We start from the raw sequence: 23,503 nt of genomic DNA, 5'->3' as shown, positions 1-23,503 counted from the left end.
AGAGAATGGGCGTCAAACACCAAAATAACTAGAGAGAGAGATAGACATAGCAGTAAATAGTGAGCATTAATTATATAGTTAGTTGTAGAACTAAGACTAAATGTGAGTTAAAAAGAAGAAATATGAGGGGTTATTGGGACAGTGTATGTCAAAATTTTTTTACTGTTTTATTAATCATAATTGGTGGTAGTGGAATTATTGTTCTTTAGAGAATGTTGTGTATAGTTAAGAGGTGTTAATTCCATGAGTAGGTAAGGAACGTTCCAATTCCATATTCTCTAGAGAATCAAAATTCTTACTGTGGAAGAGATACAATAAAAATGCTACATAGAAGAGGTTAAGGAAAAACCCTATAGTCCTGAATTTGAATCGGAAATAGCAATATGAACTCATGAGGTATTTTATCTTTATATAATTCCTAGATCTGTCCAATGTAAAAAACTGAACAACCCAGCAGCAAAAAACATGCCTCGTTCTCAGATCATAGTCTTGAAAAACCATTCCCTGTTAAAATAAATCTGAGCTTCTTGGTGAAATGCCTGGTTCAGGGCTGGGGCAGGAAGTGTACAAGATAAGCCTCAAATATCTTCTCATACTAGAAAGCAAAAAAGCTATCAAAGACTTTAGAGTTATGGCAAAGAACTTAAGAGTCAACCTAAGGAGGCCCCCACTGGCCAAAGGTGGGACGATTTGAGTTTCAATAAAGATAAGAACTACAGTAAATTAAAACCCATCAAATATGCTTAAATCCAGGAGTTCATGATCATATTTAAAACATGGGGACTTCCCTGGTGGTGCAGTGGTTAAGAATCCGCCTGCCAATGCAGGGGACATGGGTTCAATCCCTGGTCCGGGAAGATCTCACATGCTGCAGAGCAACTAAGCCTATGCGCTACAACTACTGAGCCCGCGTACTGCAACTACTGATGCCCACACGTCGAGAGCCCATGCTCTGCAACAAGAGAAGCCACCACAATGAGAAGCACGTGCACCACAACGAAGAGTAGCCCCCACTCGCCGCAACTAGAGAAAGCCTGCACGCAGAAATGAAGACCCAACGAGGATGTCATCTGAGGATGGCAGGAAACCATTATTTGGAAAGTCAGTAAATAAAAGGAAATAAACATTTTTCCTCACTTTCCTGTATGAACTTTACTAATGGGTTACTTAATAGTAGATGAGGGGTAGCTTTCTTATGAAATCATTTCTGCTTATCCATTAAAATGAAAGATAAAATTAGAATATCATTAATTTGCAAACTCTAATAAATTAAGGGATCTTGGCATTGTGTATCAATGGCTGCTAACATGAAAGAAGAAATAGAAATAAAATGAGATTATGATTAAACCTCTGGCAGTAACACTTCATACCAGAAGAAAATGGAGTAAATTCTTGTGAGGCAAAGATTTCCTATTTAGCAAAACTGACCCTCAAGTATAAATGGCACAGATAAACTATTATCAGGAAAACCTGAAATTAGGTGTGTTTTGTTGAAAGAACACAACATCACCCCCTGGCTTGCTGAAATGATCACAGCTCAGTGAGATCAAGCCTCTAGCTGCGCTAACCAGTGTAGGGAGGCTGTGCAACACCTAGAAATCTCGTACGTTGCTGGTGTGAGCGTGCATTGGTCCAGCCTCTTTGGAAAACTGTTTAACAGTATTGACTAATGTTAATGTATGCATACCAGGTGACCCAACAATTCTATCCCCAAGTATGTATATATCCAAGATTAATACTACATATATCCTCCAAAGGCATGTACGAAAATGCTCATAGTGGCTTTGTTATAATAACCCAAAACTGGAAATAACCTGAATGCTTATTTACCTTGCAATGGATAGTGGCTCATAGTGGCTTTGTTATAATAACCCAAAACTGGAAATAACCCAAATGCCTATTTACCTTGCAATGGATAAATTAATAATGGTGTAGTCATTCATGGAATACTACACAACAGTTAACAAGGACAAACCACTGCTGCACAAAACTTGGATCAATCTCACAGGGATTGTGTTGAACCAAAGTATAAACCCTCTGGTTCCATTTATATGAAGGTGAAGAAGAGACAAAACTCATGTTACAGAATTATGAATAGCTCCTAGCTCTGGGTGGAGGAGGGTGGGGTAGTGCCTGGGAGGGAACCTAAGAGAACATTCTTAGTTGTTGGAAATAGTCTGTATCTTGTTTTGGGTGGTGATTACTCCATTGCACACACTATAAAAATTCATTGAACTGTTTGTACTGAATGTATGTTATATCCAAACAGGCAAGTATAAATGAAAAACAATAAACTGAAACATGTACTCCCACAATTTCCCATCCTCAGTAACCATGCTAATATAGTCTCACTCATTTCTCAGATTATCATTTCCTATTTACCCTACGAATTTGTCTACAAATTGGGTTAAAGTTCTGTTACAATTTATCCAGTCTTTCGCTCTGAAACAAGAGTCTGCAGTTTCCTCCCCATCCCCCTTATGTATAAAGATTCCATGATTCACAAACCAAGCAAAAACAAAACAACATTTCTAGGTGAAGTACCCAGGCAGTGGAAGTCGATAGAAATGGTCATATCTTGGCATATCTTGGTCATTAACTGGCAAATAGGGACTTTAGACAAGTCCCTTCATCCTTCACCTCTTTCTTCACGTGCCAAAAGGAGAGAATAATACTTATGCTGTCCACCCATCTCAGAGGTTATGAGAGTAAGTGGGAAAATGAGTATGAACGTACTTTATTTTTTAAGGTTTTTTTTCATTGAAGTACAGTTAATTTACAATGTTGTGTTAGTTCCCAGTGTAAAGCAAAGTGATTCAGTTATACATTAATACATATATATACTATTTCATATTCTTTTTCATTATAGTTTATTACAAGATATTGAGTATAGTTCCCTGTGCTCTATAATAGGCCCTTGTTGTTTATCTGTTTTATATATAATAGTGGGTATATGTTAATCCCAAACTCCTGATTTGTCTCTCCCCTTCCCTGCTGCCACAAACATGCTTTAGAAACGAGTGATGCACTTGTCAAATGTTAAGCTTTTATAACTGATGCATATCACCGTGCAGAAAACAAAATAAATGCTCAATAAACAGTTGAATAATGGATTGATAACTACTTGCCAGCCAGCCAGGCTGCTTCAGGAAACCCTAAAAAGACAAATATTCCGTACAAATTATTTTTATTTTATTTTTATTTTTTTAACATCTTTATTAGAGTATAATTGCTTTACAATGGTGTGTCAGTTTCTGCTTTATAACAAAGTGAATCAGTTATACATATACATATGTCCCTATATCTCTTCCCTCTTGCATCTCCCTCCCTCCCACCCTCCCTATCCCACCCCTCTAGGTGGTCACAAAGCACTGAGCTGATCTCCCTGTGCTATGCAGCTGCTTCCCACTAGCTATCTATTTTACGTTTGCTAGTGTATATATGTCCATACCACTCTCTCACCTTGTCCCAGCTTACCCTTCCCCCTCCCCGTATCCTCAAGTCCATTCTCTAGTAGGTCTGCATCTTTATTCCCATCTTGCCCCTAGGTTCTTTGGACCTTTTTTTTTTTTATATAGATTCCATATATATGTGTTATCATATGGTATTTGTTTTTCTCCTTCTGACTTACTTCACTCTGTATGACAGTCTCTAGGTCCATCCACCTCACTACAAATAACTCAGTTTCGTTCCTTTTCATGGCTGAGTAATATTCCATTGTATATATGTGCCACATCTTCTTTATCCATTCATCTGTCAATGGACACTTAGGTTGCTTCCATGTCCTGGCTATTGTAGATAGAGCTGCAGTGAACATTTTGGTACTTGACTCTTTTTGAATTATGGTTTTCTCAGGGTATATACCCAGTAGTGGGATTGCTGGGTCATATGGTAGTTCTATTTTTAGTTTTTAAAGGAACGTCCATAGTGGCTGTATCAATTTACATTCCCACCAACAGTGCAAGAGGGTTCCGTTTCCTCCACACCCTCTCCAGCATTTATTGTTTCTAGATTTTTTGATGATGGCCATTCTGACCGGTGTGAGATGATATCTCATTGTAGTTTTGATTTGCATTTCTCTAATGATTAATGATGTTGGGCATTCTTTCATGTGTCTGTTGGCAATCTGTATATCTTCTTTGGAGAAATGTCTATTTAGGTCTTCTGCCCAATTTTGGATTGGGTTGTTTGTTTTTTTGTTATTGAGCTGCATGAGCTGCTTGTAAATCTTGGAGATTAATCCTTTGTCAGTTGCTTCATTTGCAAATATTTTCTCCCATTCTGAGGGTTGTCTTTTGGTCTTGTTTATGGTTTCCTTTATGTGCAAAAGCTTTTAAGTTTCATTAGGTCCCATTTGTTTATTTGTGTTTTTATTTCCATTTCTCTAGGAGCTGGGTCAAAAAGGATCTTGCTGTGATTTATGTCATACAGTGTTCTGCCTATGTTTTCCTCTAAGAGTTTGATAGTGTCTGGCCTTACACTTAGGTCTTTAATCCATTTTGAGTTTATTTTTGTGTATGGTGTCAGGGAGTGTTCTAATTTCATACTTTTACATGTATCTGTCCAATTTTCCCAGCACCACTTATTGAAGAGGCTGTCTTTTCTCCACTGTATATGCTTGCCTCCTTTATCAAAGATAAGGTGACCATATGTGCGTGGGTTTATCTCTGGGCTTTCTATCCTGTTCCATTGATCTATATTTCTGTTTTTGTGCCAGTACCAAACTGTCTTGATTACTGTAGCTTTGTAATATAGTCTGAAGTCAGGGAGCCTGATTCCCCCAGCTCCATTTTTCGTTCTCAAGATTGCTTTGGCTATTCGGGGTCTTTTGTGTTTCCATACAAATTGTGAAATTTTTTGTTCTAGTTCTGTGAAAAATGCCAGTGGTAGTTTGATAGGGATTGCATTGAATCTGTAGATTGCTTTGGGTAGTATAGTCATTTTCACAATGTTGATTCTTCCAATCCAAGAACATGGTATATCTCTCCATCTATCTGTATCATCTTGAATTTCTTTCATCAGTGTCTTATAATTTTCTGCATACAGGTCTTTTGTCTCCTTACGTAGGTTTATTCCTAGATATTTTATTCTTTTTGTTGCAATGGTAAATGGGAGTCTTTTCTTAATTTCACTTTCAGATTTTTCATCATTAGTGTATAGGAATGCAAGAGATTTCTGTGCATTAATTTTGTATCCTGCTACTTTACCAAATTCATTGATTAGCTCTAGTAGTTTTCTGGTAGCATCTTTCGGATTCTCTGTGTATAGTATCATGTCATCTGCAAACAGTGACAGCTTTACTTCTTCTTTTCCAATTTGGATTCCTTTTATTTCTTTTTCTTCTTTGATTGCTGTGGCTAAAACTTCCGAAACTATGTTGAATAATAGTGGTGAGAGTGGGCAACCTTGTCTTGTTCCTGATCTTAGCGGAAATGGTTTCAGTTTTTCACCATTGAGGATGACATTGGCTGTGTGTTTGTCATATATGGCCTTTATTATGTTGAGGAAAGTTCCCTCTATGCCTACTTTCTGGAGGGTTTTTATCATAAATGGGTGTTGAATTTTGTCAAAAGCTTTCTCTGCATCTATTGAGATGATCATATGGTTTTTCTCCTTCAATTTGCTAATATGGTGTATCACATTGATTGAATTGCGTATATTGAAGACTCCTTGCATTCCTGGGATAAACCCCACTTGATCATGGTGTATGATCCTTTTAATGTGCTGTTGGATTCTGTTTGCTAGCATTTTGTTGAGGATTTTGCATCTATGTTCATCAGTGATATTGGCCTGTAGTTTTCTTTCTTTGTGACATCTTTTTCTGGTTTTGGTATCAGAGTGATGGTGGCCTCGTGGAATGAGTTTGGGAGTGTTCCTCCCTCTGCTATATTTTGGAAGAGTTTGAGAAGGATAGGTGTTAGCTCTTCTCTAAATGTTTGATAGAATTCGCCTGTGAAGCCATCTGGTCCTGGGCTTTTTTTTGTTGGAAGATTTTTAATCACAGTTTCAATTTCAGTGCTTGTGATTGGTCTGTTCATATTTTCTATTTCTTCCTGGTTCAGTCTCGGAAGGTTGTGCATTTCTAAGAATTTGTCCATTTCTTCCAGGTTGTCCATTTTATTGGCATAGAGTTGCTTGTAGTAATCTCTCATGATCCTTTGTATTTCTGCAGTGTCAGTTGTTACTTCTCCTTTTTCATTTCTAATTCTATTGAGTTGAGTCTTCTCCCTTTTTTTCTTGCTAAGTCTGGCTAATGGTTTATCAATTTTGTTTATCTTCTCAAAGAACCAACTTTTAGTTTTATTGATCTTTGCTATCATTTCCTTCATTTCTTTTTCATTTATTTCTGATCTGATCTTTATGATTTCTTTCCTTCTGCTAACTTTGGCGGTTTTTTGTTCTTCTTTCTCTAATTGCTTTAGGTGTAAGGTTAGGTTGTTTATTTGAGATGTTTCTTGTTTCTTAAGGTAGGCTTGTATAGCTATAAAATTCCCTCTTAGAACTGCTTTTGCTGCATCCCATAGGTTTTGGGTCATTGTGTTTTCATTGTCATTTGTTTCTAGGTATTTTTTGATTTCCTCTTTGATTTCTTCAGTGATCTCTTGGTTATTAAGTAGTGTGTTGTTTAGCCTTCATGTGTTTGTATTTCTTACAGATTTTTTCCTGTAATTGATATCTAGTCTCATAGCGTTGTGGTTGGAAAAGATACTTGATACGATTTCAATTTTCTTAAATTTACCAAGGCTTGATTTGTGACCCAAGATATGATCTATCCTGGAGAATGTTCCATGAGCACTTGAGAAGAATGTTGTTGTTCTGTTATTCTGTTGTTTTTGGAAGGAATGTCCTATAAATATCAATTAAGTCCATCTTGTTTAATGTGTCATTTAAAGCTTGTGTTTCCTTATTTGTTTTCATTTTGGATGATCTGTCCATTGGTGAAAGTGGGGTGTTAAAGTCCCCTACTATGATTGTGTTACTGTCGATTTCTGCTTTTATGGCTGTTAGTATTTGCCTTATGTATTGAGGTGCTCCTATGTTGGGTGCATAAATATTTACAATTGTTATATCTTCTTCTTGGATTGATTCCTTGATCATTATGTAGTGTCCTTCTTCGGCTCTTGTAATAGTCTTTGTTTTAAAGTCTATTTTGTCTGATATGAGAATTGCTACTCCAGCTTTCTTTTGATTTCCATTTGCATGGAATATCTTTTTCCATCCCCTCACTTTCAGTCTGTATGTGTCCCTAAGTCTGAAGTGGGTCTCTTGTAGACAGCATATATATGGGTCTTGTTTTTGTATCCATTCGGCCAGTCTGTGTCTTTTGGTTGGAGCATTTAATCCATTTACATTTAAGGTAATTATCGATATGTATGTTCCTATTACCATTTTCTTAATTGTTTTGGGTTTATTATTGTAGGTCTTTTCCTTCTCTTGTGTTTCCTGCCTAGAGAAGTTCCTTTAGCATTTGTTGTAAAGCTGGTTTGGTGGTGCTGAATTCTCTTAGCTTTTGCTTGTCTGTAAAACTTTTAATTTCTCCGTCAAATCTGAATGAGATCCTTGCTGGGTAGAGTAATCTTGGTTGTAGGTTTTTCTCTTTCATCACTTTAAATATGTCCTGCCACTCCGTTCTGGCTTGCAGAGTTTCTGCTGAAAGATCAGCTGTTAACCTTATGGGGATTCCCTTACGTGTTACTTGTTGTTTTTCCCTTGCTGCTTTTTATATTTGTTCTTTGTATTTAATTTTTGATAGTTTGATTAATGTGTCTTGGCGTATTTCTCCTTGGATTTATCCAGTATGGGACTCTCTGTGCTTCCTGGACCTGATTAACTATTTCCTTTCCCATATTAGGGAAGTTTTCAACTATAATCTCTTCAAATATTTTCTCAGTCCCTTTCTATTTCTCTTCTTCTTCTGGGACCCCTATAATTTGAATGTTGGTGTGTTTAATGTTGTCCCAGAGGTCTCTGAGACTGTCCTCGATTCTTTTCATTCTTTTTTCTTTATTCTGCTCTGTGGTAGTTATTTCCACTATTTTATCTTCCAGGTCACTTATCCTTTCTTCTGCCTCAGTTATTCTGCTATTGATCCCTTCTAGAGAATTTTTAATTTCATTTATTGTGTTGTTCATCTCTGTTTGTTTACTCTTTAGTTCTTCTAGGTCCTTGTTAAACATTTCTTGTATTTTCTCCATTCTATTTCTAAGATTTTAGATCATCTTTACTGTCATTACTCTGAATTCTTTTTCAGGTAGACTGCCTATTTCCTCTTCATTTAGGTCTGGTGGGTTTTTGCCTTGTTCCTTCATCTGCTGTGTGTTTCTCTGTCTTCTTATTTTGCTTAACTTACTGTGTTTGGGGTCTCCTTTTTGCAGGCTGCAGGTTCGTAGTTTCTGTTGTTTTTGGTGTCTGTCCCCAGTGGCTAAGGTTGGTTCAGTGGCTTGTGTAGGCTTCCTGGTGGAGGGGACTGGTGCCTGTGTTCTGGTGGATGAGGCTGGATCTTGTCTTTCTGGTGGGCAGGTCCACGTCTGGTGGTGTGTTTTGGGGTGTCTGTGGCCTTATTATGATTTTAGGCAGCCTCTGTGCTAATGGATGGGGCTGTGTTCCTGTCTTGCTAGTTGTTTGGCATAGGGTGCCCAGCACTGTAGCTTGCTGGTCGTTGAGTGGAGCTGGGTCTTGGCGTTGAAATGGAGCTCTCTGGGAGATTTTCGCTGTTTGGTATTATGTGGAGCTGGGAGGTCTCTTGTGGACCAGTGTCCTGAACTTGGCTCTCCCACCTCAGAGGCACAGCCCTGATGCCTGGCTGGAGCACCAAGAGCCTGTCTTCCACACGGCTCAGAATAAAAGGGAGAAAAAAAAGAGAGAAAGAAAGAAGAAGATAAAATAAAATAAAATAAAGTAAAGTAAAATAAAATAAAATAAAGTTATTAAAATAAAAAATAATTATTAAGAAAAAAAATTTTTTTAAGTAATAAAAAAAAAAAAGGACAGACAGAACCCTAGGACAAATGGTAAAAACAAAGCTATACAGACAAAATCACACACAGAAGCATACACATACACACTCACAAAAAGAGGAAAAGGGGAAAAAATATATATATATCATTGCTCCCAAAGTCCACCTCCTAAATTTGGGATGATTCGTTGTCTCTTCAGGTATTCCACAGATGCAGGTACATCAAGTTGATGGTGGAGATTTAATCCACTGCTCCTGAGGCTGCTGGGAGAGATTTCCCTTTCTCTTCTTTGTTCGCACAGCTCCCAGGGTTCAGCTTTGGATGTGGCCCCGTCTTTGCGTGTAGGTCGCCTGAGCGCGTCTGTTCTTCACTCAGACAGGACGGGGTTAAAGGAGCAGCTGCTTCGGGGGCTCTGGCTCACTCAGGCGGGGGGAGGGAGCGGTACGGAGGAGGCGGGGCGAGCCTGCGGCGTCAGAGGCGTCGTGACGTTGCACCAGCCCGAGGCGCACCGTGCGTTCTCCCGGGGAAGTTGTCCCCGGATCACGGGAGCCTGGCCGTGGCGGGCTGCACAGGCTCCCGGGAGGGGCGGTGTGGAGAGTGACCTGTGCTCGCACACAGGCTTCTTGGTGGCGGCAGCAGCAGCCTTAGCGTCTCATGCCCGTCTCTGGGGTCCGCGCTGATCGCCGCGACTCGCGCCCATCTCTGAAGCTCGTTTAGGCGGCGCTCTGAATCGCCTCTCCTCGCGCACCGCGAAACAAAGAGGCAAGAAAAAGTCTCTTGTCTCTTCGGCAGCTGCAGACCTTTTCCCGGACTCCCTCCCGGCTAGCTGTGGCGCACTAACCCCTTCAGGCTGTGTTCACGCCGCGGACCCCAGTCCTCGCCCTGGGATCCGACGGAAGCCGGCACCTCAGCTCCCAGCCCCCGCCCGCCCCGCGGGTGAGCAGACAAGCCTCTCGGGCTGGTGAGTGCTGCTCGGCGCCGAGCCTCTGTGCGGGAGTCTCTCTGCTTTGCCCTCCGTACCCCTGTGGCTGCGCTCTCCTCCGTGGCTTCGAAGCTTCCCCTCTGCCACCCACAGTCTCCGCCCGCGAAGGGGCTTCCTAGTGTGTGGACACCTTTCCTCCTTCACGGCTCCCTCCCACTGGTGCAGGTCCCGTCCCTATCCTTTGTCTCTGTTTTTTCTGTTTTCTTTTGCCCTACCCAGGTATGTGGGGAGTTTCTTGCCTTTTGGGAGGTCTGAGGTCTGCCAGCGTTCAGTAGGTGTTCTGTAGGTGTTGTTCCACATGTAGATGTATTTCTGATGTATTTGTGGGAAGGAAGGCGATCTCCGCATCTTACTCCTCCGCCATCTTGAAGCTCCTCCCCTATTTTATTTTTAAATTGGCAATCTGCACTTGTTAGCAGATTGGGTTTATTTTTTTAATTAATTAATTTATTTATTGGTTGCGTTGGGTCTTCGTTGCTGTGCACAGGCTTTCTCTGGTTGCGGCAAACAGGGGCTACTCTTCGTCGCGGTGCGCAGACTTACTGCGGTGGCTTCTCTTGCTGCGGAGCACAGGCTCTAGGCGCGCGGGCTTCAGTAGTTGCGGCGCACGGGCTTAGTTGCTCCGTGGCATGTGGGGTCTTCCCAGAGCAGGGATCGAACCCATGTCCCCTGCATTCGCTGGTGGATTCTTAACCACTGCACCACCAGGGAAGTCCCACAAATTATTTTAAAATATTTCACCATCAACACCAGTACCAAATCGTTAATTTTGTTTAAATTTCCAAATCAGCCTTACAAAGAGTCTTCACATGAGAGTCAAACACATGATCCATCTGTTCAGCTGCGTCATGGGCCAGAATGGGCTGGATTAAGTCAGAGGGAAATAAGCCACAGTTGAAGTGTGGGTGGAAGGCTATTCTCTCCACCTGACAGCAGGTTAATACCAGTAGGGAAGAGATGGGAGCAGCTAGGAATGTAAAGACGATGGATGGGACCTCATTTAGCATAGGAATCTTTTTCCATTAAGGTCAGCTTGACTCTGGCTGTTGAACAGAGATATTCTTTTCTCATATGCATGCTTTCATCTCTCTGATTTCACAGTTCTTAACTTTAAAAAAAAATATCTCCACCATTTAAATTCTAGCTCTTCTCTACGGTAATATTTAAATCCGGAAGTCTTCTGTAAAAAGAAGAGGCTGTAAATTTGAAACTGCTTGAGATTTGATGTCCATTAATAGAAAATTTTCTCCTTCTTTTCTCTCCTTCCCCTTTTACCTCATTCTTCCTATTCTTACCTCCTGTTTCCTCTATTTCCTAGGATCACCAGTCCGCTTTTAAAAATTTTTTTTAAGTTATTGCTTACTGATAATTAGACTTCTCAGTGTCAACCTCTTCCATAAGTAGACATAAGACTGGGGTTCTCCTTCTGCTACTTACTTGACCTTCTGCTACTTAATTGACCCCGATCGGCTCACTCATCCTTGCTGTCAACAGGGGAGCTAACAATGCCTACCCATCTTCCTGAAGGGATTATTGGGAGGTCAAATGAGATAATACACATGAGAGTGTTTTGATGAAATGAGAAGAGTGATACAAATGTCAGGTGTTATTATTAATAATTCATGAACTGAAACACTAATATTCTCTAACCAGAGAAAATTGATTCCTGGATTTAGATTTTTTATTCCATTTAGTCTTAGAAAATGGCTTTCACTCAAAACTGGAAATGTAAGGGTGGCTCATTCTCAACAAGTTGTTTGCATGCAAGACACTAAAAATTAAGGACTTAATATGTCAACAGAGACAGTTACCTCAAGGCTAAAGCTTATTGTACAACGTCCAGAAGAAAAAAAAGTTAGAGCAAAAGGCTTTTAATAATCTTCTCTGCTGAAGCTTTTGGGAAGGTGCTGATTGCCATGGGGAATCAACAGTCACTTAGCAGGATCTAATGACATCAGTGTGAGTCATGCTAGCATGTAAAACTAGTATGAGGTCATTTTAAGCTAATCAAATGGGTGGCTGGAGAAAGGTGCCATTCACTATTTATTACCTCAACCAGCAACAAAAGGACTGGATTTAGTTAATGGAAACCAAGGGCTTAATGAAGCAGACTAAATGAGGAGGGTGGTGGTAATTGTGTCATTAGGGCCCTAATACTGGGAATCTGTCTACCTCTGATATTGGCCCTAAGGCAACTTTTCCAAAGGTGGTTCTATGGTCATTTTAAAAGCTTTCTGCTTTCAACTGTAGAGCTTTTCTTAATGCGGTCACTGAAAAGTGGTTTCTGGGTTACTGGGAGTTTGTTCTGGGTCATTGGGGATGTTCATTATTGGTCTGCAAAAATATCGGTGATGCCCATCAAATTCTCTTCCAATGGCAGATGTCTAATCAGCCAGCTGATGTGACTACATTAAAAAAAAAATGCAACTAAAAACTAAAGCTGATTATATTGAATGGCTTCTGGAAACCAGTCTCATTTTCTTACTGTGCCATCACTCCAGACAAGCACACAAATTATTACAATTCAAGGAAGGTGCCATAAGAGACACATAAAGAGCTGTGGGGCAGGGAGAGACCAAAGGACTGAGATTTTTTATATCTGATGGGTGGGCTCAGGAACTGCTCTTTAGAACGACTCTTACAGACATTCTAGAGTTAAAAGGCTAGAAGTAATAAGAATCTGAGAAAACTGGTATTACAGCTAGAAGAGCAGGATGAAAGATTTTATAAGATGATATAGATGGGGTAGCAAAGGCAACAAAAGGTAAAGAGAACTTCAGATTTCCATTTGAGTATATGGTAAAGAAGTGAAATAATTAACCAAAATGAAGAAGTGAGGGAGGGCCATGTTTGAGGAGGGGAAAAGATGATTTGGGTTTGGGATATGCTACTTGAAAAGGCACAGGGAGAGAGAAGGCAAAACAGCAGGGACCCAGAGCCAGGATACAATCTGCCCTTTGCAGTGATACTTATATTCTGATGGAGCTGGAGTGAAGAGGGCATGATTCAGTTTAGGGACCATCTGAGGGTCCAAAATCTTGGTTGCCAATTCCAGGATGTAGAGAAGGCAGACAGGGATGGGATACAACATGGTGGTTCTCAAACTTGAGTGTCTCTCAGAGTCACCCCGAGGGTTTGTTCAGACACAGTTTGGTCTGACTCTGGGCCCACCCCCAGAGTTTCAGATTCAGTAGGTTTGAGGTGGTGATGCCTAGAATTTCCATTTCTAACCAATTTCCAGGTGCTGCTCTGGGGACCACACTTGGAAAACCACTGGAGTAGAGGAAGAAGTATGGGCTTTGGGTTCAGAAGAATCTGAGATGTTTCCAACTCCATCAGGTTACCTAACCTCTCTGTAAGCTTCAGTTTTCTCAAGTGGAAAATGAAGAAATAAACTACTGGCCTTGAAGACTGAAGGGCATGTGTGTATAAGCTATTAGTAGTGCCTGGCACATAGGTGGTGTTCGGTGTGTGATCTTATAGGCAGGTAGGTAGGAGGAATATAGGATGTTGGTAGGTAGGTAAGTAGACAGTCATACAGGAGAGCAGAAACCTGCCAGATGTGGGCAGGGAGGAGGATATGACAAGTTGTACAAGGAAATTTGTGATCAAAAGGAGGGCTTCCCTGGTGGCACAGTGGTAAAGAATCCGCCTGCCAATGCAGGGGACACGGGTTCGAGCCCTAGTCCGGAAAGATCCCACATGCTGCAGAGCAACTAAGCCCACGCACCACAACTACTGAGCCTGCGCTCTAGAGCCCGTGAGCCACAAATACTGAGCCCACACGCTGCAACTACTGAAGCCTGTGCACCTAGAGCCCGTGCTCCACAACAATAGAAGCCACTTCAATGAGAAGCCCACACACCACAACGAAGAGTAGCCCCTGCTCACCACAACTAGAGAAAGCCCGCACGCAGCAAGAAGACCCAACACAGCCAAAAATAAAATAAGTAAATAAATAAACAAACAAATAAATAAATAAAGGAGATACGTCAGTAGAGAACAGACTTGTGATTGCCAAGGGGGAGGAGGGATGGGGGAAGGATGGATAGGGAGTTTGCAACTAGCAGGTGCAAACTATTATATAGAGACTGGATAAACAACAAGGTCCTACTGTATAGCACAGAGAACTATATTCAATATCCTGTGATAAACTGTAGTGGAAAAGAATATGAAAAGAATGTATATATATGTATAACTGAATCACTTTGCTGTACAGCAGAAATTAACACAACATTGTAAATCAACTATACTTCAATAAAATTAAAAAAAAATTTTTTTTATAAAAAGGAGCTACGTCAGAATAGTAGCCTGAGCCAAAGAGCATTCAGCCCCAGGTGCTTTTTTTTTTTTTTTAAAGAAATTCACGTTCTTTTGTTTATTTATTTATTTATTTATTTATGACTGTGTTGAGTCTTCGTTTCTGTGCGAGGGCTTTCTCTAGTTGCGGCAAGTGGGGACCACTCTTAATCGCGGTGCGCGGGCCTCTCACCATCGCGGCCTCTCTCGTTGCGGAGCACAGGCTCCAGACGCGCAGGCTCAGTAATTGTGGCTCACGGGCCCAGTTGCTCCGTGGCATGTGGGATCTTCCCAGACCAGGGCTCGAACCCGTGTCCCCTGCATTGGCAGGCAGATTCTCAACCACTGCGCCACCAGGGAAGCCGCCAGGTGCTTCTTTACCTGATACCTAGGTTTGCCAGTATGGTTGTTGACTGTTTAAAGATACAGCTGGGGAGCAAGAATAAACATGGTAACCAGACAGGGTCCAATAAGAGATGATGGGGGGCCTTCCCTGGTGGTGCAGTGGTTGAGAATCTGCCTGCCAATGCAGGGGACACGGGTTCGAGCCCTGGTCTGGGAAGATCCCACATGCCGCAGAGCAGCTAGGCCCGTGAGCCACAAGTACTGAGCCTGCGCGTCTGGAGCCTGTGCTCCGCAAAAAGAGAGGCCGCGACAGTGAGAAGCCCGCGCACCGCGATGAAGAGTGGCCCCCGCTCGCCGCAACTAGAGAAAGCCCTGGCACAGAAACGAAGACCCAACACACCCAAAAATAAAAAAAAAAAAAAAAAAAAAAAAGATGATGGGTCCAAACTGTGATGTTTGGGCTTCACTGTCCGTGTTGTGGGGTGACCGTGGCAGGTGCACTTCAAAAGAAGACACAGACTCCTAGTCTCAGAGGCTGGGGTTGAGAATCAAAAGATGGGTCCAGACCACCATCACCGAGACTCTCCTCTTTTTCCTGGCAAGGCTTAGGGCGTAGCATGGTGCCAAGAACATAGAGTAGGGGCAAGAAATGGGGAGAAAAGACAGAAAGGTAGAAAATTCTATCAAATGCACGACGAGCTACATAATTTGCAGGTCCCAGTGCAAAATGAAAAGGTGGGAGCCATGGTTCCGAAAGTATTAAGAATTTCAAGATAGCATCAGCATGTTGCCCCAAGCATGGGACCTTCCTAAGTATGGAACCCTGTGTGTACCAGTCACACATCCTGGTTACAAGACCACAGTATCCCTAACCCTGCCGTGTGTCTGCGGTACACAGGCACTGAGAAAACAAGTAGCCTGTATTTGCAAACTCTGGAGCTCAGTTCACTGGCTCTGGGAACCTCTTAAAGTAAAACAGAAACTCCAAGAGAAAGAAAATCTCTTTTCTCCCACGCAGAATCGTTTAAGTGCAAACTGATGACTTAGCGTCTGATGTGGTCCTCTGAAGTGTTTTTTGGGCTCGCATGACACTTTAAACATTGAGAAAAGTGAATGCCTTTATAAGGGGCATGCCTCTGCCACAGCTCCTGCGATCTCACCCCTACCTGCCAGGCTCAGGAAGGGATATGAGTTGGAAGACCTGGTTTGAATCTTGGTTGTGAAAAGTCAAAAGTTCCTTGCTTGGGATCCATTTTGTGATGAAACTTTCACTGTCCTTAAGGTTTCTGCTGGCGGGTAAAAACTCACTCAAACCTGTTCCAAAACCTCCCTCTCCAACCCACAGTGGCTTCCTGTCCGCGGATGTGAGGCAGTACCTATGTTAGACACTAGGAGGCAGTGTTGTCTGTGTGAGGCCGCATTTTAAGGAAATTTTTTTTTCTGTCTCCGTTCCAGGTGCTAAAGGACTCTGAACACTTATTGTAAGGAGATGACGGGACACTCAGTTGTCTACTTCACAACAATTTAAATATATTAGCTTTATGAGGAGTACTGCAAAAAACCAAAAATGCAAAGGTACTTCTGACTGCCGGGTGCCGTTATTAACTCGATTACATAAACCGTTCGACCTAAAACCACAGGGTCAAATGCTGGTTTCAAGACGGGCTGAAAGAGATCCTAGTGAATGACAGTCCTGGAACTGGAGAAGAGCTCAGGTTTTCTACCTCCCCCAACCCCACCAACGCCCCCAGGTAAAGTTGGAATGCAATGTAGCCCAAGGACTGGCTTGTGATTCTTTATGGCCTGAGGCTTAACAGCTTTCCTTTGTTGGCAAAACAAAGTAGAAGTGATACTTCTAAGGCTGTTCATTCACCCCCACTGGGGCCACAAATCCCTCCCCATTCCACTTCCCAAAAAAGCCAGCAATCCCTGTCTTCTGGAAACACTCATCAAGTGTGATGGGTATAGAAAGAGCTGTACATTGTTTTCTACCATCTTATAGGATATGAAAGGAGATAATTCGTGTACACAAATAACTCTACGTGATAGTGTATTTAAGGAAATAATATGAATTACACAGTCCCTGCCACAAGATTTCCAGGCGTGGTGGCAAGAAATCCCTCCAGACAGGAATAATCCAGCTTCACAAAAGCATGGGCCTTGAGAAAGGCCTTTTGGTCAGAGGAAAGGGAACAGTAGAAAAAGCACGACTCGGGTTCAAGGGGCAGCACAAGGGTACGTCTCTATGAGATAGTCTAGAGAGATGAGTGGGAGCATATTTTAAAGATGCTGAATGCCAGGTTAGAAGTGCAGAGTTTAACATGTGCAAATCAAGAGCCAGTTGAGGGCTTCCCTGGTGGCGCAGTGGTTGAGAATCTGCCTGCCAATGCAGGGGACACGGGTTCGAGCCCTGGTCCGGGAGGATCCCACATGCCGCGGAGCAACTAGGCTCGTGAGCCACAATTGCTGAGCCTGCGCATCTGGAGCCTGTGCTCCACAACAAGAGAGGCCGCGATAATGAGAGGCCTGCGCACCGCGATGAAGAGTGGCCCCCACTTGCCGCAAGTAGAGAAAGCCCTCGCACAGAAACGAAGACCCAACACAGCCATAAATAAATAAATAAATAAAAATTAAAAAAAAAAAAAAGAGCCAGTTGAGATTTTTAAAAAAGAAAGATTCCGTAAGTGTCTTAAAGGAAGATGTGTAGAATAGAATGAAGGAAGCACTTAAAAAATATTATCCCCCCAAATACCCCTGAGTTGGGGGTGGGGAAGCCCAGACTGTTTGCCTGTGAATTCCCACTCCCTCACTTTGGGCTGTGTGACCTTGGGCAAGCTAGTTAACCCCTCTGAGCCTGTTGCTCATCTGTAACAGGTTAATAAGAGTATGATCCTCATGCGGTTGATGTGTAGATTACTTAGATCTTCTGTGTAAGGCACTTAGTACGGTGCCTGGCATATAGTAAATGCTCACTAAATACTGGTTATAATGATATAATGCAGATAATGGTATTTTGAGGAAATTGCAGCTCAAATAGATAAAAACCTAACAAGAGGTAAATCTGGGATACAAACCAAAGTCTTCTGACTCAGATCCAGTGTTTTTCTTCCTTGCACACACATTTTAAGAATTTGGGAAAGTCCTAAAATATTTCCTGCAATCTTGTATTTTGATCTTTATGTCGAAGCACAAATTCTTTCATAAATAGAGACCCTGTCGAAGCTCCATTTTCAAAACTCTGAGGAAGAGAGCCAAATTAATTCCTACAGTTAAATGATTTCCAGTTCATAGAGATTTTATATAGCTGGGGATTTAAATTGTCTTTCAATTGAATCCATTGATTTGCATTTCAATAAGAAAATTTGATAGTATCTATAAACATGCTATAGAACAAAATGTATTTAAACTTTTTTCTGCTTTAGGAGATACACTATACACTTTTTTTTAAGTTATCTTGATTTTGAAAGTTTACTTTTGCAGCTGCAAAAAAATCACAAGAGTATTTGACTTATTTATGCAAGTGAAACTCAGGTAATTGAGATACAGTCTTCAGAAGGTAACCGTCTATAACCTAATGCTATGATAGCATAATATATGCTATGTAATGGCATAATAAAGTTATAATGGCAAAAACAAACCTTTCACAAAAGCAATTAATTCATTTTATTTAATTCCAAGCAAGCTTACTACTCTGAATGTTTTTCTTTGGCAAGAAATATGTACAATTATTTTAGTTCTACAATGCCACATGAGGAATAAAGAAACTCAAAATATTTTGGCCAGAAATGAATCATGTGGTAAAGGGGTGGGTGATGGGAGAGATAGAGGTGTACCCAAATGCAGGTTCTGCCGCTGGCCACTCAACAGCCAATAAATCGAGGGGCAAGCTTCAGTAGAGAAGAAAGTTGCTTTATTCAGAAAAGCCGGCGATCTGGGGAGAAGGTGGACTTATGTCCAGAGACCAACTCCAAAGATTCTGCTCAGCCATGACAATTTTTTTTTAATTAATTAATTAATTAATTTATTTATTTATTTATTTATGCCTGTGTTGGGTCTTCATTTCTGTGCGAGGGCTTTCTCTAGTTGCGGCGAGCGGAGGCCACTCTTCATCGCGGTGCACGGGCCTCTCACTGTGGTGGCCTCTCTTGTTGCGGAGCACAGGCTCCAGATGCGCAGGCTCAGTAGTTGTGGCTCACGGGCCTAGTTGCTCCGTGGCATGTGGGATCTTCCCAGACCAGGGCTCGAACCCGTGTTCCCTGCATTGGCAGGCAGATTCTCAACCACTGCGCCACCAGGGAAGCCCCAGGACAATTTTTAAAGGGAAAAAAATCTCAGTTAATCGTTAAGGCAGGAGGTCAGATTCTTCGCCATCTTTCCATTGCTGCAGGACTGCTGACTCCTCCCAATCTTCCTTGCCGGTTGTCTTGCTCACGTGGCCTGCCTGCAATTGGCTGTTCTCTTGCCCACGTAATCCGCCTGCGTCCTCAGGCTTCACCCGCAAATTTACTTAGGAGAAGCTGGGGTAGGAGAGTCAGTCATTCTTTAACTACTTAATTCTTTATTCTTATTCCTTCTAATCCAGGAAAGGAATTGACAGGTTAGGCAAGGTGTTGTGTATATTTAGAAAAGCAGAAATCAGGAGCTAACTTAAATGTTGCCTAATGATCTCATCTTTAGGCTTAAGATCTAAGGAAAACAGGGATGAACAAACAGAAAAGGGGCAAGGAGCTGCTTACAGAGGGTTGGAGAAGATAAATGAGAGAAGATCGCTGTCTTGATATTCTTGCAGAACCATCACTGTGTAGAAGAGTTCAACCCATTCTGTAAAGTTCTAGAAGCCCAAATAAGGACTTAACCGTTTGAAATCTGCGGAAATTCCAGTTCAGTTTTAGGTACAACTTTCTGTCAATTAGAGTGCTCAAAAAGGAACTTAATGTAGAACTATGTTGTCATATGTATTAAAAAAAAAAAGGTGTGTATGGCGCTGGTTTAAGGAAGGGTGCTACACGCATATGAACACATGTACAAAACCCTCCTGCTACAACACAACAATGGAGGACTTCCCTGGTGGTGCAGGGGTTAGGAATCCGCCTGCCAATACAGGGTACATGGGTTCGGGCCCTGGTCCGGGAAGATCCCACATGCCGCAGAGAAACTAAGCCCGTGCATCACAACTACTGAGCCTGTTCTCTAGAGCCCGCGAGCCACAACTGCAGAGCCCGCGCGCCTAGAGCCCATGTTCCGCAGCAAGAGAAGCCACCGCAGTGAGAAGCCCGCGCACAGCAAGGAAGAGTAGCCCCCGCTCGCCGCAACTAGAGAAAGCCCGTGCGCAGCAACGAAGACCCAACGCAGCCAAAAATAAATAAATAAATATTTTAAAAATACAACAATGGTTCCACAGGGAGGAGACTGAAGTAGGATGGAGAATTACCCTGTTCAGCGTACTCTTTTGTTCTGCATGCGTTTTTTGTTGCTGTTGTCGTTGTTTGTTTGTTCCTTTTGGCCGATCCGCGTGGCTTGCGGGATCTTAGTTCCCTGACCAGGGACTGAACGTGCGTCCTCGACAGTGAAAGTGCCGAGTCCTAGCCGCTGGACCTCCAGGGAATTCCCATGCATGTGTTTTAATACAGAGTAAAATGAAATTAAAAGGAACCCCCTAACAGTTTTTCTGACATTGATGGTACTTAAGCAGAGTCTTGTCAATGAGTTGATGCTTTAAAAGGAATTCCTGCTTTGGGTAAGGCCTAGTTCATGACAGGGTCAGTACGTGGCCTTTTCATTTAGAGGTGCTATGACTGAGGTAGATGAGGCAGGGAGCCCGGGAGAGTGGGGAGCCCTTGATCTACCCCATTTCCTTCCAGGCTCCAGGAGAGAAGGCGTGTTAGCCTCTCAGTTGCACAACCCAGACTCAGCCGTGGTTATCTGAGGCAGACAGAAGCCTGCAACCCTGTCTTGATTTTTTTCCTTATGCTTTTCTGCTTGAACATTTAATCCCTCTTTTAGTTTCAAATCAGCACAGTGGCAGATATTATCAACAACCATTATCCCTGTCCTGAGGTAGTTGTCAACCCGGGGAGAGAAATAGGATCAGCTCTGGGGAAATACCGCCTGGGCTTTGCTTCTGGAGGCTGTAATTGCCTCTGTCAGGAGAGGGATAAAATTCCACTTCCCTCCCTGCCCACAGAAACCAGTGTGAAATTCTCTTCCCCTGCATTCCACTGGGCTGGTCCTGTTGAGAACGAGGCTGGCTCCGGACAAGAAGGAAATTAAAGCAGACTGCCCCAGTTACAAGGTCTCACCAGACCCTTCCAGCTGCTGTGGCCCTCTCCAGGTCTGCTGACCTCCCCCCAGGCACCATGGCCTGCTGACTGCCAAGGCCATCTCACATCCTTAGCTCGTGTCCACTCTGACGGACTTGCCCTTGCCCAGGTTGACTGATGGATTTAGCACTGATCCCTGACTTGGCCATAATCTTTCTGATGAGCTCACCATCCTGGCTTTGCACCTTCAGCCTGGTGCTACCTCCCCCTCCTGTGAGACAAATGGTGTGCACACCCACTTGTCATCGAGGAAGCGAAAAACAAGTTCTGTCCCTCTTGATGAAATACCCGATTACTTTATGCTTTGCATAAAGAGAAATTTGTTTCGGGGAGGACATAATAGATAAATGTTGGACTTCCCTGGTGGCGCAGTGGTTACGAATCTGCCTGCCAATGCAGGGCACACGGGTTCGAGCCCTGGTCCGGGAAGATCCCACATGCTGCGGAGCAACTAAGCCCGTGTGCCGCAACTACTGAGCCTGCGCTCTAGAGCCCTCGAGCCACAACTACTGAGCCCTCACGCCACAACTACTGAAGCCCGCACGCCTAGAGCCCGTGCTCCGCAACAAGAGGAGCCACCTCAATGAGAAGCCCGAGCACCGCAACGAAGAGTAGCCCCCGCTCGCCACAACTAGAGAAACCTACGTGCAGCAACGAAGGCCCAACACAGCCAAAATTAAATAAATAAATTAATTTAAAAAAATATATATACATATATAAATGCTGAAAATGGGATTGCCTTTTAAAAGGGAGAATGTCTATTCAGCCTAATTCGGGGACTGTTCCTTTTATCCCCATTGTTCAGACTAACTCTACAGTTTGTGAATTAACCAGATCTTTTCCTTCATCTTGTTTGGCCATCTGCCTTACTTCTCAGTTATTTAGAATGTGTTTAATAGCATCTTTACCAATAACATCTCAATAACCAGAAACAGAAAATGACATTTTTTTAACAGAAGCTTTTTTTGTTTGTTTGTTTGTTCATTTGTTTTTTACTATTAGATTATGTGGGAAGAGTAGAATTTTACTAAGGATTGAATTGGATATCTTCTGAAAATGGCAGACTAAATCATAGGGAACAACTCTTTCACTGAGAAGATTTAGAAAAGCTGCACAAAATATGAGAATACTTTGCTTACAGGCATCAGGGGAGCTAACTGCACAGTGTGGACTTATGGGGCTGAGATCGATGCAACAATTGAACCGAAGGAGGAGCAACCAGCTGTAGGCCTACTGTTGTCCCAGGGCATCTGCTAATTCCTGAGAAAGTAACTGAAAGATTGAGAAGCTGAGCAGTTACTACGAAAGCCTTGTGCGGGGACCTCCCGTCTTCATACCGCTCCCTGTGCCTTCAGTGAAATCCTGCATATGGCAGGTTCAGTGCAGACTTAGTGATTGGTGAGTACAGGTCACTGAGATGAGCTAGTCCAGTCTCCCTTCCTCCAGCATAACTAGAAAGTAAGACTTTGCTTTAGGAATACATGGTAGGTCCTGGCTAAGCTCAAACTAGAACTCAGAGTATGGAGGATGGGCATCTGGGAATCCCTCCAGGTGCCCTATTGGCATGAACTGGTATGAACAGAGACCTTGGTCTGGGGGCTGGTGGGGGATGAAGGGTGGGGTGCATGGAGGCCTGAGGAGAATGGACAGAATGAGGATAAAGAGTGAGGATGGGTAAGCACATGTCACCATCACTGTTTTTTTTTTTTTTTTAAATATTTTTATTTATTAATTTGGTTGCACCGGGTCTTATTTATTTATTTATTTTTATATTTATTTTTGGCTGTGTCAGGTCTTCGTTTCTGTGCGAGGGCTTTCTCCAGTTGCGGCAAGCGGGGGCCACTCATCATCGCGGTGCGCGGGCCCCTTCACTATCGCGGCCTCTCCCGTTGCGGGGCACAGGCTCCAGACGCGCAGGCTCAGTAGCTGTGGCTCACGGGCCCAGTTGCTCCGCGGCATGTGGGATCCTCCCAGACCAGGGCTCGAACCCGTGTCCCCTGCATTGGCAGGCAGATTCTCAACCACTGCGCCACGAGGGAAGCCCTTTTTTAAAATTTTTATTGGAGTATAGTTGATTTACAACGTCCTTAGTTTCAGGTGTACAGCAAAGTGAGTCAGTTATACGTATACATATACACACTCTTTTTTAGATTCTTTTCCCATACAGGCCGTTACAGAGTATGGAGTAGAGCTCCCTGTGCTGTACAGTAGGTCCTTACTAGTTATCTATTTTGTATATAGTAGTGTGTGTATGTCAGTCCCAGTTTATCCCTCCCCCTCCCCGTCACTATTGACTGAGGGGGTAGGGCCCCACAGGGGAATAGATGTGCTCTCCAAAGGCTCTGTCTGAGAGCTGGGAGGCTCTAAGGACCAAGTGACAGACTGAATCACAAAACTGGTGGGAGGTCCATCCTCTACGGTCTGCACATTTGGTCCTCCAAGGACTCATTGCAGCCACCTGCAGAGGACAGCAGGATCCAGTCGAGCTGGGTACCCAAGAAGGGTACGAGTAGCAAAGGCCAGGGCGAGATACCTCAGAAGAAAGCCGGGCAGAAGGACATAACCCAACCCTGATGGAGCCCAGAAATTCCCTGGGGAGT

Source organism: Eschrichtius robustus, chromosome 8, assembly GCF_028021215.1.
Source record: "Eschrichtius robustus isolate mEscRob2 chromosome 8, mEscRob2.pri, whole genome shotgun sequence".
Taxonomy (NCBI): Eukaryota; Metazoa; Chordata; class Mammalia; order Artiodactyla; family Eschrichtiidae; genus Eschrichtius; species Eschrichtius robustus.
Note: the sequence above shows the minus strand (reverse complement) of the source record.